General features: G+C 39.7%; 1 protein-coding gene and 1 pseudogene across 9 annotated transcripts in view; one reads left to right on the top strand and one right to left on the bottom strand.

Annotated features, from left to right (window-relative positions):
* The window catches only part of LOC109266906 (BEN domain-containing protein 5), a 1,451,617-nt gene that overhangs the window by 542,777 nt on the left and 896,069 nt on the right, over positions 1-12,771 (bottom strand). The window lies entirely within an intron of this gene.
* LOC128772990 (tigger transposable element-derived protein 1-like) overlaps positions 4,405-12,771 on the top strand; it is a 53,454-nt pseudogene continuing 45,087 nt past the window's right edge.

The raw sequence follows: 12,771 nt of genomic DNA, 5'->3' as shown, positions 1-12,771 counted from the left end.
CGGTACTTTCTGAACATCCCATAGTTCTTTCAAAGCATTTATATATAGCCTTTTTTTAATCGTTTCTCTAAAACAATTAGAATTTCATTATTATATTTGAAATTTTAATATAGTCATTATAATGTCAAAGGAAACTTCTCTGAGACACATTCATATTTTCATATTAATGGAAGTACTGTTATAATGTTAATAGAAAAATGGGTTTAATCAATTATTTAATTCATTCATTAACTACATATTACCTCCAAACTCAAGGGAATGTAAAACAAACAACTCATTTAAAACAACAAAAAGGATTGAGCTTTGGAAACTTCCAAGATATAGTTAGTAACTTTAAATCATTTTTATCTGGAATGACTAATCCAATAGGAGGAGAAAGAGCATACTATGTGAAAAGAACACAGCCCTTTGGGTTAGAGAGACCTGGAGTAAAGTCCCAGCTGTATAGCTGATTAACTGTGTGATTTTGCAATGTGTCTTAAAGACTCTGAGTCTGTTTCTTTGTCTACAAACTGGGTGAAATATGTATCTCACAGTTATTTGAGGATTGTGGTAAATAAAATATGCAAAGATTATGAGTCCTTGGCACCTTAAAAATGCTCAGGAAATAGAAGGCATCATCTGTTGATTTTTATTCTTAAATAGGGCTTGTTTCAGATGTCCTTGCTACCTTTCCACTTAAGAATTGCTTTGCCTTCATCTCTCACACCCAGAGCCTGAAAGGAGTCTTTGCTTTCTCCCCTCTGGGTCCTGACCTATCATTCTTTATTCCTCAAGACAAAGGCACTTGTCATGCCAAAGGCCCCTACCCTCCAAATGTATTTCTTTGTCTTAGCATAGAAAAGGAAACAAAGGCCAGAAGTTTATTGTTTGTTTGTTGGTTGGTTGTTTTATGCCTCCAATAGAGGAGAAACCACTCCCCAGGTCTAAGGCACTCTAAAACCCAAAGCAGGGGCAGAGGAGTTGGAGATAGGAAACCTGAAACCTTCAATCCATGCTAAGCACAATCTTTCCATAGGGAAGCTGTCAGTAAAGGAGGTTAGATTTAGGGGAAACAGTATTGTCATAAGTAATATCATTATTTCAATTTTAGAAGGTAAGAGACCAGATCAAAGTCAAACCATATTTTTATTGAGAGGAGGACCATAGGGGCAGGTGTCAATGATGCTAATCTATAAGATGTGCTCAACATAACTGAAAGTATAATAAGGTGATGGAACACATTGCATGTAACAGAACTATCTACCCTCTAACTCTTTATCTTAAGATAAAGAATGATGTTCTGAATGTGAAACTCAGTAAATGGGGAGCAAAAGACTTAGGAAGCAAGTCTAAGAATAGGTTTGTTGGGCTAATTTTCTCAGGTTCACTTTGCAGCTTTGGCCATTTCTTTATCCAAAAATTCTGTGAGTTCAGGCTTAGATGGCCTTATTGTTCTTCCTCACTTGAGTTACCTCACCAAACTTGCCTCTAACTTTCCAATTATTTCCTTGAGCCTCATTTTCCTCATCTTAAAAAAAGGGAACTATGATATTTTAAGGCTATTACAAAGAATAAGAGAACAGATATAGAGCATCTAGACTATTACTTAGGTAATAAATGGTAGTTGTCATTATCAATTCTGTTTGTTGTTTTTCTTTCTGGCATCGTCATCAGATTACCTTGCAATCGTCTATTTTCATATCTGTCTTTCCCATTAGACAGTGAACAACTTAAGGGCACGCGGTTCACATCTGTTAACCTCTGCATTATCACCGCTTAGCACAGGTCTTAGCACAGAGAATACTCTAACATTTGTCAAAAGAATGAAAAAGGAAATGACTCTCTCCTTCTCTGAACACTTCTCTGACTGTCCAAATGCTTCCAGCCACCTGAATGGCACTTGCAGTTTATTCTGCAGATGAGAGTGATAAAGAAGGCCCTTTGTAAAGCTGACCTTTAGGTTTTGGCTTCACTTGGGCATTTTTTCCTTCTTTTGCTCTTATTTCACAGGCAGAGAGATGGTATGAGACATCAAGGGAAAAGACATCAAATCCTGGAGAGCTTAGATGCAATTTGCACCTCCACAAATTGCCCTGAGGACCTTAAGTCGCAACTAATTATCACCAGTAATTAGAACTGCTTTTCAGAGAGGCAGAAATAGTGTCCTGTAGGGAACACCCCATGTTCCTCAAAGAGAAATTCAGATGGGACAGATGTCACTCCCTTCCCAGCATCCTGGGATGTTGATGAGGGGGCTCCAGTAGGCTTCAGTGACTGACCCAGAGACTTACTGCCTGGACTAACAAGATACTACTGACAAGGACAACAGAATGCATCTTGAAAGTGTTCTGAAATTTTAAAAGTGCTTTTACTGCCAACATCTTACTAGATTCTCAGACCAATCCTATGACAGAAATAAGATCCATGCATTTGTTGTACACCTACCATTTGCAATTTATTCTGCTAACCATAGAAAATACATTAGTAAACCACCCCGTAAAATACTTGTCTTTGCAGAATTTGAAGATTTCATGCAAGAAGCAGTAGGCAGTATGTCAGTACAGACCAATGTGATCAGTATTATAATAAAAGTATAGGTAATTATGTTAAAAATATATATATATATCCCCATGACATAAAAATGGTTATGTGACCTGGTAACTTGGAGGAGATAGCATTTGATCGTCACAGCAAATGCATGTAGTAATACCTTCAGTGTAAGAATAAGGAAACTGAAGCTTACAAAAGTTGCTTGTGGCTACATGGTAAATAGAGAAGTCAAAATCAAAACCTAAGGCCTTCAACTTCAAATCTCTGGCTTGTTCTAAGAGAGCACCTCTTTTCAATATTGAATTTGCCTCTATAGCTTTTTCACAACTGTTCATCTAGCACATGCTTGAATACCTTTAGTGACAAAATGTTTATCACCTCAGAAGGCATCCCATTTAGCTGTTGGGTAGAACTCATTTTTTTAAATGTTCTTCCTTAGCAGAAATAGCAATGAGGAGAATTATTGTGCTTAGAGAGAGGACAGGGAGGGCATAGGCATAACTGTGGATACAGAAAGTTTGACTTTCCAGATAGCTTTGAGCTAGACAGGAAACAAGAAGTCTGGCTAAAGTGAAAAGTATAGAATAGACTAAGAGTAGATGAGGATGTGGAAAACCAGAATTCTCATACATTGCTCATAGGAGTATCACCTGGTAGTACTGGTAGTATTTATAATGTGAAACATACGTGTGGTAGGCTGCAGAATGTCAGACTCTCCAAGGATGTCCACATCCTAATCCCTGGAAACTATAAATGTTACCTTAGATGGCAAAACAGACTTTGCAGATGTGATTAAATTGGGATCTTGAGAAGGGGAGACCGTTCTGGATTATCTGGGAGCGCCTGATATAATCACAGGGGTTCTTATAAGGGAGAAGGCAATGTAAAGATAGAAGCAAAGAAGGATTTGAAAAATGCTATGCTGCTGGCTTTGATAATGGAGGAAGGAGCCATGAGCCAAAGAAGGCAAGGAATGTAGCTCTAGAAGCTAGAAAAGGCAAGGAGACAGATTTTACACTGGAGTCTCCAGAAGGAACCAGCCCTGTCAACACCTTAATTTTAACCCCATAAGACCCATTTTGAACTTCTTACTGCCAGAACTGCAAGATAATAAACTTTTATTTCTTTAAGCCATGAAGTTTGTGCTAATTTGTTACAGCAGTGACAGGAAACTAATACAATAAATATATTCAAATGCTGACTAAATCTACTCTTACATCCCCAATAGAATACATGCATATGTGCACCAAAAGACATATACAGTAATATTCTACAATACTACTTGTAATATACACAAATAGAAAGTACCCAAGTGCCGTCAACAGTATAACGGATAAATAAATTGTGGGACTAAGTCAGGATAGTGGTCATCCTTGGGCAATGGAGCACAAAGGGTGCTTATGAGATGCTGGTAATGTTCTGTTTCCTGATTGGGGGTACTGGTTACATAGGCATATTCACACTGAAAATTCATCAAGCCATATTATTTACAATATGTGCACTTTGAAGAGTATATACTGTACTTTAATAAAAAGCTTAAAAACAAACCAAAGTTCAACGTGCTGATGCACCTGGATGGACCCTCCGGAGGTCACCCATGAATGTCACGAGGTTAACAGGCATTTGCCTAGGGTCCATTGTTTGAAAATGAGAAAGCCTTTGACTCTAAGCAAAAATTTAACAAGATGTGCTACTTTTAGGCTTCCGGAAATATCTTTCATGCCTGTTATTTAGGAACATTCCTACTATGGACTTCCTGATTCTATGGACATATTATTCCACCTGGTTGAAAAATTCAGCATGCTGTGTGCTGTGATGGAGTTATATGATTGTTTCTGCAAGGACAAGGTAGCTCTGTCATGGTGAAGCAAGATGGGTCTGGGAGACCGAGATGTGGATTTGAATTCTGGCTCTGTCACTGATTTGATAGACTATGACAAGTCACTTCATTCCAAGATCACCTGTAAAATGAGTGGCTATAAGATTAACTATAATCTGTAAGAATTAAACGTGATATGTGAATACCTCCAGCTCCTTGCCTGGCACCTACAGAAGTTCAGCATACATGCATTATATCTGACCAAGGAGGAAGATTTCACCAAGGAATGCATATGGAGGGGAAGAGGTGGAGTTATGTCTGATTATATCTGAGCCCTGGTTGTCTGGACAAGGAAGACACAAGGCTACAGTAAAAAAGTCCCAAAGACTGAGCTGGATTAGACCAGGGCTGGAGCTGCCTGAGATGTGAGAATAGATATGATCCAAGAATGGAAAAATGCCAGAAAAGTAACATCACTTATCATATCTAAAGAGAAAAATTGTGGTGTAGTTATGGCAATAGTTCAGAAAGCAGGGATTCCAAGAGGCATATAAGGAATGGAGCATTGGATAGGTTAAGGTGAAGGTTTCAGGACACAGGCTGTAAACAGATCTCTAGGGCTAGAAGTCCACTAGCTGAATAATATAAGGGTGGCCAGACTTTAAAAGAGCACTGCTGGACTGAAGAAGCTGGGCTTTGAAGGGTTTGAGCAGGAGACTTCCTTAGCTAAATCTTTCCTAGGTGAGGCTAGGGCTTGGGGCACACTGCCTCTCTCCCGTGGATGGCTTTCGGCATTTGCAGATTAAACAAAAGTTCAAAAATCTATTTTGATACCTGGCAATGTGCTACCCAATGGTTTTCTGTTGTGTTCTATGACCTTTCTGCTGTGTGTCTGTTTTGCTATTGATTTTAATTACGGAATATAATTTCCAGCATGAGGACTCAGACAGCTCCCTCCGGCAGGCCAAGCTCTTGCCAGGGCCTCCCAGAGGAAGGCAAATGGAAAGCAGTATGGCTTAAAGCTACGTGCTATTCCTTACAAAGGACACAATGGATTCTTTTCATATAAATGTCACTGCTGTGGTCTGATGCTTCTCCGCCATCCCACTAAGCGTGAAGGGGGAATGGGATGTGGGAACAGAAATACTGCCCAGCTGCTGGGCTCATTTCAGCTAAGAACAAAGGAACTTGCAAAGCACAGCCTGAAACCACGTATACGATGTGCCTAAACTATGAAGAGGCAGCCAGTTTCCCAGAAGTTTAGGTCTGAACACAATACTAGCGGCTAGGGAGCACGCATGCACATGTGTGTGCACACACACACACACTTATTTTACCCTCTTGAGGTAAAGTGCATGGTGCAAAACATCATGGAGACTTCAGCTCTAGTCTCAGCTGGGATAGGACATTACACACTTATGGGATCAGAAGCAAATCAATGTTTCAGGCCCTCAATTGTCTAACTGCAAAATATGATGATTTGATGCAATAACTGTCTCCTCTGTGCCAGGCATTGTGTGATGTGGCTTCACTTAATAATTAGAATGACTCTACGAGGAAAACATTATTCTCCAAGTTCCTCATTATAGGAAGTGTCCCTTTTATTGCACTTAACATTCCTTACTATAATTCATTTATGTAATGCCTGCCTCTCACTCTAGATTGTGACACCTTCAGGACAAAAGTGTCCCTAGTGTCAGGACCTGCCAGAGTAAAGTACACATAAGAAGAATAGAGGTTGATCAAGATTAAAGTCTAGCTGACTGCTAATTTCACTAAAACACAATCCAGGAGGAGAATGTTGTGAAAATGCCTCCTTGTACTTTGGCTTCTTTGATACCAGACCAGCAAGGCTCTCTTTTACTTACACACACACACACACACACACACACACACACACACACACACACATACACACGGTCACTCTAGAGTGTGAGTAGGAACAGTGCAGGGTCTTTTGGGCAAAATCAGAGCTAAGAGTGTTGGGAAATGGGTGCAGTTTGAGGGGACTTTGTTCATGGACCCAGGAAGCAGAAACTGAAATGGATATTAGCACTCAAGATGTGTAAGGAGTGCCCTTGGGTTCAATGCCTATGGAAGGGCAGGGATGGAAGGAAGAGTGGATAGAGGGAAAAATGAGTTGTGATGCAAGCCCAAGGGCAGCCTCAGCTCTATGGAGCTAGAATTGTATTTGAAAGTTGTTCCAAGTTGGGCCTCCATGAATCAGTCATTGGATGTGGAACCCCCAGGAAGGGGCATAACCTCAGTGTAGGATGTAGCTTATAGTTAATGGCTATCAGTTGAAAACACTCCTAAGGGATGGGGCAATAAGTCTTCCTTGAATGGGAATATGGTTGGTGCATCATAATGTCTATCACAGATCTAAGGTCACCAAGTTCAAACTGGCAATGGGTCAAGAGGTATATGCTCCAACAAGACTGAAGAGATGGTAGAAAGGGAGAGGAAAGCATATGCTAGGGTAGAAGTCAGGTCAGGCAGCCTGGGGTCCTGGAGGCTGCACAATGGGGCCAGGGATCATATAAGTCACAGTTGACAACAGGCTAAGTCTAGGGAATCAGACAATGTTCTCAGGGTAGGCAGGGTTCATCTGACATAGCAGGCATGGTTTTAAAATCAGCAGCTAGGAGAGCTCCAGGAAATGTGAAGAAGGGATTGGGAAAAGGAAGAAACTATTTATTGAGTTCCTACTCTGTGCTAGGCATTCTATACAGTTTATCTCCGTTCATCTTAGAATTACAAGTTAGGATGTTATATTCTTCAAGTTACAGAAGAGGATGCTGAGGCTTAGATTTTAGTAAGATATCTTTTTTAAAAAAGATGTTTACTTATTTATTGAGGGGGGGGGGGGAAGGAGAGCAGGGGAGGAGCAGAGAGAGAAAAGAGAGAGAATTCCAAGCAACCTGATCCAGGGCACAATCCCATGAACTATGAGATCATTACCTGAGCTGAAATCAAGAATTGGATGCTTAACCTACTGAGACACCCAGGCGCCCCTCAGTAAGATGTCTTAATTAGTGAGTGCTAGAGCTGACATTGAAGTCTAAATTGCTGTTTATGAGGAGGGAAAGTGCTGGGACCCAGGGCAGTGAGAGCTTCTGATGTGTATGAGCTTCCCAGTGACCAACTGAAGGAAGACCCAGGAGCCTACAGGTTTTGTGTGACCTTGGGTGAATCATGCATCTACGGGTCTTTTCTAATTTTTCAAGTGAAGAGTGAAATGAATGACCTCTAAGATACTTAAATTTTTTTAATGTTTATTTTTGAGAAAGACAGAGCGAGCATGAGTGGAGGAGGCCAGAAAGAGAGGGAGACACAAAATCCAAGCAGGCTTCAGGCTCTGAGCTGTCAGCACAGACTGCACAGAGCCTGACATAGGGCTAGAACTCACAAACCACAAGATCATGACCTGAGCGGAAGTGGGACGCTTAACCGACTGAGCCACCCAAGTGGTCCTAAGATACTTTTAATTCTAAATATATATCAAAATGTGAATCTAACAATACTAGCATATGCTTCCAAATGAGACTATTTTATACAGTAGTCCTTGCCCTTACCTTCAGTTTCACTTTCCATGGTTTTAGTTACCTGCTGTTAACTGCAGAATGGAAGAAGATGATCCTCCTGATGCATGGTCAGAAGGTCAAAAGTGGCCTAATGCTATGTCACAATAGTTACATCATGCACATTACTTCATCACACCACATAGGCATTTCATCATCTCACATCATCACAATTCAGTACAATTCAGGCACACCTCATTTTATTGTGCTTCACTATATGGCACTACACATATGTTTGTTTTATAAATTGAAGGTTTGTGGCAGTCCTGTATGAAGCCAGTCTACTGATGCCATTTTCCAACAGCATTTGCTCACTTTGTGTCTCTTAGTCATATTTTGGCAATTCTTGAAATATTTAAAACTTTTTATTATTATTGTTTTTCTTATAATGATCTGTGATCTTTGATGTTACTATTGTAATTGTTTTGGGTTCCATGGACTGTGCCCATAAAAGATAACAAACTTGATAAATGTGTGTGTTCTGACTAATCCACTGATCAGCTGTACCTCCGTACCTCTCTTTCCTCAGGCCTCCCTATTCTCTGAGACACAACAATATTGAAATTAGGCCCTAAAATTGCCTCTAAGTGTTCAAGTGAGAGGAAGAGTTGCATGTCTGTCACTTTAAATCAAAAGCCAAAGATAAGTATGCTAAGTGACAAAGGCATATCTAAAACCAAGATAGGTCTAAAGCTAGGTCTCTTGCACCAAACAGTTAAGTTGTGAATGCAAAGGAAAAATTCTTTAAAAAAATTAAAAGTGCTATTCCAGTAAACATATATATGATAAGAAAATGAAATAGCCTTATTGCTGTTACTGAGAAAGTTTTAGTGGTCTGGATAAAAGATCAAACTGGCTACAACATTCCCTCAAGCCAAAGCCTAATGCAGAGCAAGGCTCTATTTTTCTAATTCTTTTCAAGTCTATGAAGGCTGAGAGAGGTGAGGAAACTGCAGAAGAAAAGTTGGAAGCTAGCAGAGGCTGTTCATGAGGTTTAACATGGAAGTTCAAGGTGAAGCATCCAGTGCTGATATAGAAATTGCAGTAAGTTATCCAGAAGATCTTGCTAAATCATTAATGAAGGTGGCTACACCAAACAACAGATTTTCAATGTAGACAAAACAGTCTTATACTGGAAGATGCCATCTAGCACTTTCATAGGTGGAGAGGGGAAGTCAATGCCTGGTATCAGTTTCAAAGGACAGGCTGATTCTCTTGTTAGAAGCTAATGCAGCTGGTGACTTTAAGTTGAAGCCAGTGCTTATTTAACATTCTGACAATCCTAGAGCCCTTAAGAATTATGCTAAATCCACTCTTCCTATGCTTTTTAAATGGAACAATAAAGTCTGGATAACAGCATATCTGTTTACAACATGGTTTACTGAATATGCTCACTATTGAGACCTCCTGCTCAGAAAAAAATATTCCTTTCAAAGCATTACTTCTTATTGACAGTGTGTCTGGTCACTCAAGAGCTCTTATGGAGACGTACAACGAGATTAATGTTGTCTCCATGACTGCTAACACAACATCCATTCTGTAGCCCATGGATCAAAGAGAAATTTCAAATTTTGAGTCTTATTATTTAAGACATCCATTTCATGGGGCTTTAGCTGCCATAAGTAGTGATTCCTCTGATGGACCTAGGCAAAAGAAATTGAAAACATGGAAAGAATTCACCATTTTTGATGACATTAAGAACATTCAGGAATTATGGGAAGAGGTCAAAATACCAACATTTGCAGGAGTTTGGAAGACATTGATTTTAACCCTCATGGATGACTTTGAGGGGTTCAAGATTACAGTGGAGGAAGTAACTGCAGATGTGGTGGAAATAGCAAGAGAACTAGAATCAGAAGTGGTGACTGAAGATGTGACTGAGTTACTGCATTCTCATGATGAAATTTGAACAGATGAGCTGTTTCTTATGGATGAGCAAAGAAAGTGGTTTCTTGAGATAAAATCTACTCCTGATGAAGATGCTGTGAAGACTGTTCAAATGACAACAAAAGATTCAGAATATCACATAAATTTATTTGATTAAACAGTGGCTGGGTTTAATATCAACTCCTGTTTTGAAAGAAGTTCTAGTGTAGGTAAAATGTTATGAAACTATATCACACACTACAGAGAAATTGTTCATGAAAGAGTCACTCGATGCAGCAAACTTATCTTATTTTAAGAATTTGCCACAACCACCCCAGCCTTCAGCAACCACCATCCTGATCAATCAGCAGCCATCAACATGGAGGCAAGATCCTTCACCAGCAAAAAGACTGTAACTTGCTGAACGCTCAGATGATGGTAAACATTTTTACCAATAAAATATTTTTAAATTAAGGTCTGTTTTTCTTTAGACATGATGCTATTGCACATTTAACAGATGACAGTATAGTGTAAAAATAAGTTTAATGTGCACTGGGACAATAAAAATTCATTTGGCTCACTTTATTGTGAATATTTGCTTTACTGCAGTAGTCCAAAACCCAATCTGTAATACCTCCAAGGTATGCCTATATAATAAGATATTTTGAGAGAGAGACAGAGAGAGAGAGAGAGAGACCACATTCAAATAATTTTTATTATAGCATATTGTTATAATTGTTCTATTTTATATTAGTTATTGTTGTTAATCTCTTACTGTGCCTAATTTATACATTAAAATTTATCAGATATGTGGGCACCTGGGGGGCTCAGTTGGTTGAGCATCCAACCTCGGCTCAGGTCATGATCTCAAGGTACGTGGATTTGAGTCCCGCCTCAGGCCCTGTGCTGACAGCTGGAGCCTGAAGCCTGCCTGCTTCGGATTTTGTATGTCCCTCTCTCTCTGCCTCTCCCCTGCTCGCACTCTGTCTCTCTTATCTCTCTCTCTCTCTCTCTCAAAACTAAATAAACATTAAAAAAAATTTAAAAATTATCAGATGTGGAGTTTGGTGAGTTCTTTATACTAGCCCTTTATACTAGCCCTTTGTCCGATATGTCATTTGCAAATATCTTTTCCCATTCCGTTGGTTGCTTTTTAGTTTTGTTGATTGTTTCCTTTGCAGTGCAGAAGGTTTTTATCTTCATGAGGTCCCAATAGTTCATTTTTGCTTTTAATTCCCTTGCCTTAGGGGATGTGTCAAGTAAGAAATTGCTGCGGCTGAGGTCAGAGAGGTTTTTCCTTGCTTTCTCCTCCAGTGTTTTGATGGTTTCCTGTCTCACGATCAGATCCTTTATCCATTTTGAGTTTATTTTTGTGAATGGTGTAAGAAAGTGGTCTAGTTTCATTCTTCTGCATGTTGCTGTCCAGTTCTCCCAGCACCATTTGTTAAAGAGACTGTCTTTTTTCCATTGGATATTCTTTCCTGCTTTGTCAAAGATTAGTTGGCCATACTTTTGTGGGTCCAGTTCTGGAGTCTCTATTCTATTCCATTGGTCTATGTGTCTGTTTTTGTGCCAATACCATGCTGTCTTGATGATTATCACTTTATAGTAGAGGCTAAAGTCTGGGATTGTGTAATCCAGTGAAGAAATGGGCAGAAGACATGAATAGACACTTCTCTAAAGAAGACATCCATATGGCCAATAGGCACATGAAAAGATGCTCAACGTCACTCCTCATCAGGGAAATACAAATCAAAACCACACTGAGTTATCACCTCACGCCAGTCAGAGTGGCTAAAATGAACAAATCAGGAAACTATAGATGCTGGAGAGAATGTGGAGAAACGGGAACCTTCTTGCACTGTTGGTGGGAATGCAAACTGGTGCAGCCTCTCTGGAAAACAGTGTGGAGGTTCCTCAAAAATTAAAAATAGATCTACCCTATCGCACTGCTAGGATTTACCCAAGGGATACAGGAGTGCTGATGCACAGGGGCACTTGTACCCCAATGTTTATAGCAGCACTTTCAACAATAGCCAAATGATGGAAAGAACCTCAATGTCCATCAACTGATGAATGGATAAAGAAATTGTGGTTTATGTACACAACGGAATACTACTTGGCAATGAGAAAGAATGAAATATGGCCTTTTGTAGCAATGTGGATGGAACTGAAGAGTGTTATGCTAAGTGAAATAAGTCATACAGAGAAAGACAGATACCATGTGTTTTCACTCTTCCGTGGATCCTGAGAAACTTAACAGAAGACCATGGGGGAGGGGAAGGGAAAAAAAGTTAGAGAGGGAGGGAGCCAAAACATAAGAGACTCTTAAAAACAGAATAAACTGAGGGTTGATGGGGGGTGGGAGGGAGGGGAAAGTGGGTGATAGGCATTGGGGAGAGCACCTGTTGGGATGAGCAATGGGTGTTGTATGGAAACCAATTTGACAATAATTTCATATTAAAAAAATTATCAGATATGCATGTATAGGGAAAAACATAATATTTACAGAGTTTGTTACTATATCCATGGTTTCAGGCATCCACTGGGGATCTTGGAATGTATCTCCCATGGACAAGGAGCAACTACTATATAGGATAATGACTGAAAGCATGAATTTCAGAGTCTGAGAGACCAGAGTTCAAATCCTGACTCCTGACAATGTGAAAGTTTATGTGTGTATGTCTGTTTGAGGTGAGATATTTTAAAAACATTTAAAAAAGTATGAGAGAAACAGCTCAAAGGGTGTTCTATTTTCAATTTAGGACTTATAAAACAGATTTCCTCTAGGCTGCCCCTGTAACAACAACTTAGTTCCTGTGGGATATGAACAAGAATTAGGTATTCCCATATTTACCCATGAGAAGACTTAGCAGTTAACTGAGAATGTGGCTGGGAGATTGCTAATGAGAGGTCCTCATGGCAGGGCAAACTATTTGTAAGACATCATATGAGACTGTGTCCTCCAGAGAG

Source organism: Panthera pardus, unplaced genomic scaffold, assembly GCF_024362965.1.
Source record: "Panthera pardus isolate Hobbes unplaced genomic scaffold, ASM2436296v1 HiC_scaffold_11, whole genome shotgun sequence".
NCBI classification, from domain to species: Eukaryota; Metazoa; Chordata; class Mammalia; order Carnivora; family Felidae; genus Panthera; species Panthera pardus.
The sequence above is the reverse complement of the archived record's forward strand: the minus strand, read 5'-3'. Positions and strand labels throughout refer to the sequence as shown.